Consider the following 4,477-nt stretch of genomic DNA (forward strand, 5'->3'; position numbering starts at 1 on the left):
AGGCAGCATGGGTGTACAGCACGCTTTTACAGCGCGTTACAATGAGTATTTTCCGCTCTGGCCCGCAAGAGGTCGTCCTTTACGACTACTGTAGAAGGGTCAGGGCCGTCAGTGAGTGTAACTGATGTCTAAATGTGATTTGCTACTTAACTTGACATTTTTTCACGAAGAAGCTCACGTGGAACTTCTCTAATTAGAAAATGAAAAGATTAAGCCCCGCCCAAACGATCCTATATCTAACCTGTAGACTAAAATAGCAATTATTATTATTTTGTCATTATTGATAGATGCGTTTGAAGCCAGTCATGTTTCGCTGTGCAACTGAACACAGTATATAGTATAGTGTATGCACTTTTTTATACTACACGTCTCTGTGAAAACGTTGTAAATTGAAGACTGAAGATTTTGATGGGGAAACTGACAGATTACTAAGAATAGGACTACATTTTCTGTCTGTTAAGGGTGTCTTTAATAGCATAACAGAATTAAAGAAATATCCAGAAATATCCACCCAGAACCATTTCAGTTATTTTACCTATGATGAGCAACCCGTAAGGATGGCCATTACTCTGAAGATAAGGGTTGGATCTGTTTAACTATGATCATGGTGAGACCTTTGTTAATTCATCTCATACTTTGTCCTTATCTTTAATTAACTTGTATGGACTTGCTTTTGCAACACATCAGCTTAACACATGATATTAATTATAGAAGAAAGAAGGCTTAAAGGTAGGGTTAATAGGGGCTTAACACCTGCACCTGATTGTGCCATCTCATTAGTGTCATACCAGGGATGCAATTTCTATAATAGTTCGAGGTTCTGGTGTCATAGCTGACACTTCCAGGGCCCTGGCGCCTCACCTCTGATCTCTGCAGACAGAAACTGTCTGTGGGCTCTGTAGTGGATAAATTGCCAGAGGAAATTCCATCACAGGTAAGTGACAGAGACTAAATGTAGAAGGGAACGTGCCACTTTTCACTGTTATTAAAAGAACCAACTTTGCAATCTGAAAAAAAAGTGAGATTTTCTTGATCCCCTGCACAACAATAGCAGTAATCAATAAAATACAATGGTGCTAGTTTTTACTTAACTCCTGACCTTGAACACAGCAGTTGACAGGAGATACATTTAGTTGTTTCTCTCTTGGGTTTTTAAATGCATCACATCTTCGACAGGCTGAATTTCCCTTATGGCGAGACTTTTTCTGCATGGATTACACGGTAATTAAAGCATATGCTATTGAGGAATCTCCAGATGCTGCAGAACCTCTTGAGATATCTTATTAAACAAACATTTCTCAATAGCTCAAGATACTCAAAACCCGTATGACATCTATGATGTCAAATATGATCTATATAATATGATAACAAAAGATTTATTTGGGCCTGCTCGATAACCATATTTTAAAAACTGACATCACACCACGAAGAAACCGCTTACCGTATATGTAGTTCTCTACAACGCCAGCAGAGGGCGACGTTGCTCCTTTCAAGGAAAAATAAACTGGAATGAATTCTGAAATTTACAAACTCAAATTCGAATACATGTGCAGGAAGAATTGCATTAAACTTATAATTACATTAAATATATTGTATCAAAATTATGTGTGTGATCAATAAGCCCTTGTTTCACCATTTAACCAACATCTCTAAACACACACAAGCTTTATGCTTCTTTGCCCTATTTGCCCCGAAATCTGACATTAAGCTGATCCCCGTGTTCCCTGTATTCTCAGAAGCATTGTGTTCAGTGTGTAGACCAGTGCGTGTAATGTGCTGCATGCACAAAGGACTCTCGCTCTTGCTGCTGGAGTGGACATGAACAATACCTCGAGCCCCATGGGCCACATTACAGATTCGCATAAATGGACGACAGGAGGAGCGCAGGCAGCCTCAGACTAATGGAGAGGAAAACCACAGGGGCGAGTGAGCTGAAAGCTACATCCTGATGTCATCCGGTATTTGGGCAGAATGTCAGAACCTTGAAATGTTCGGAAATCTGTTTTTGAATGCCCAGAAATTAGACCTGTGTGTTCGTTTACCCATGACTAAGACAGAGGTGTCAACTTCTTTACAAACACAACAAACAACCCTCTAAAAGAAAATATAAACTCACATTTATTTCTCAGCATTTTGGTGAAACTTTATTGTTTCTGAACTCTTCCGGATTCAAAAATATTACAAGATGAATTTGAAAAAACAAGATGAGCCTTTTTACTGTTTATTTTAAGCAAATTTGATTTGAAATGAAATTCCAGCTGCCATTAGAAGAAGGAACACAGAGCACACGAGTGTTTTACAGTTACATATTATATTATATAAGTTTCTTTAATACTTGGTGGAATAAGAACCAACCCCAAGCATGATAATGTTTCCATAAGTTAGTGATTAATAAACAAAATGCAATATGTGATATAGAGAAGGTCCCAAAATATTTTCCATTCTTCGGGTGCTTCTACGGATGTTAAGTCTCCAGTGCTGCAGCTCATCCTCATAATGAAACATCATCATGCAATAATAATGTCAGCGTGGTATTCCATTAGGATACAGACCAGGGATTCCCCATATCCCTTGTTCTTTAGTGGCTGGATACGCACTGCCACACTTGTCCTAAATGTCCAGCACGTGGTCGAGATATGAGATGTAACAAATCGCGAGTCGCAAGATTTCAATCTTGGACAACTTTTTGTCTGGCGGGAGCGTTGGGAGCAGTTTCCTTAGTTCTGCAAAGGCCACATTGAAGGCTACAACACGGACCCGTTCCCTGGTGGCATGCGCAGATCGATATTTGGCTGTGGCGCGCCTCTTGCGCCTCTTCTCCTCCTTGGAACGCACTTTGGCCTCTCCATCGTGGGTTCCGACCGGCATGGACCCACACTGCGCACCGAGGGAGTCCAGAAGGGTGTCCGTGTGTCCCCAGGGGAGATCAGACTCCTGATGATCACCGCTGAGCATCATATCAAAACCTCTGTTAAAAATAGAATAAAAAACATACTACTAGGCAAATGAAACTGAGGCAATACTGTAATTCTATAAAACATGCACAAATCATGGATGCAAATATGAAAACATTTTATTTTCTTCTGGCTTTTCCTCATTAAATGGCAATTAGGAACAAATGCAGGGATATGAGAGACTCCTGCTGCCCTTCAGTGGAGAATCTGTAGTATTACCACTATAGCGACGCTGTCCGAGGTACTGAAACATCAAGACAAGAAAACAAAGCGAAGCAGCCCTTGTTTGTTTTGCAAAAAACAACTGGTATAATAAGAATAGCACACATTTATGATATATTTCCTGAAGATAATATCTATATGTAGAAGAGTGTGCAAGAGGAACATCGGATTGTTTGTGTTTTTATCTGGTAATGTTTCAACTTTCTTGCAGATTTCGACGAACCAAACAAAAAAACAAAAGAAAAAAACGAAAAACGCGCAGAAGACCTTGGAGTAACGACCGTGGAAACAAAAAACAAGGCTGAACTTACCTTGTGCATTCGAGGAGAAGGTTTCATCTCATTCAGCAATATCAAATATTTAAGCTGCAGGTAAAGTTATCTTGCCAGCAGCCTTCATGGTCTCTGACTCTTGATTTACCCGAGTGGAGAAAAATAGCTGAAAACTGGACTTGAAGTGGAGTAAAAATCAGCCCACCTCGTCTTTCCCTTCCACCACACTGTCACTATTGTATGGCTCCATTCAGCAGCAGCATTTTTTGGTCTTCTTCACCCCCCACCTCCCCTATGCTTCCTCGCCTGTCTGTGCGCAGGATTAGACACTCTCGTCTTACTACACGGAGCTCAGAGACGACAAGCAAGACGGATGACGCTGTCTTCTTTCGCTTTTATTAATCAGCAGGTAAAAATAAAACCTGCCTGAGTCCCCGCCCTATTTTATGAGATTTGTTTTTGCAGACGGTTCATTTGAAAGGTTAAAATCCAGTCCACTACATTGAAGGTCCACTTGACGAAAACTTCTGCTAGTGACGTCACATTCCCCTGGCTCTTATTAGCAGAAGGTCAAGTGAGCACCTGGGTCTACACAGAAGGAAATCAAAAAGCCGGTGGAATATCTGCTGTAATAGCCTTGACCTGATGCAAGACTGAGTCATATTTGTGAAACTGGAGAATTAGAATGTGACAAGATTGCTGGTAGAAAGCTGTGGATCTGCAAACCAGTGTGCACAACTCTTGCTTTGGACTCAGGAGGGGAAGCGTTTTTACTTATACATATGAAAATCTAATTTCATGCAAGCTATGCATACCATGCATTAATATCTATTTTTATATTGAGGATTAGTTTTTGTTTTTTATACCTCGTCTGGTCCAGTGTGCTAGTTGCAAATCTGCGGCTATGACATTTTGATCTGCTCATTTCTGGAAATGTCAACGCTAATCATTACTAACATAATCACTGAGAGTAAATCACCACTGAGCCTCCACCTCTGTGGTAGTGGAAAATGTTTCCTCAGACGCTGT

General features: G+C 40.5%; 1 long non-coding RNA gene across 1 annotated transcript; it reads right to left on the bottom strand.

The window, feature by feature from the left end:
- Positions 1-2,117: 2,117 nt before the first annotated feature.
- Positions 2,118-3,852, bottom strand: LOC113008321 (uncharacterized). The gene is made up of 2 exons (XR_013902395.1): positions 3,488-3,852; positions 2,118-2,968 (listed from the first exon to the last, which is right to left on the bottom strand). It is a non-coding gene; the product is annotated as an uncharacterized LOC113008321 (long non-coding RNA).
- Between the last annotated feature and the right edge of the window lie 625 nt (positions 3,853-4,477).

Source organism: Astatotilapia calliptera, chromosome 16 (genome assembly GCF_964374335.1).
Source record: "Astatotilapia calliptera chromosome 16, fAstCal68.1, whole genome shotgun sequence".
NCBI classification, from domain to species: Eukaryota; Metazoa; Chordata; class Actinopteri; order Cichliformes; family Cichlidae; genus Astatotilapia; species Astatotilapia calliptera.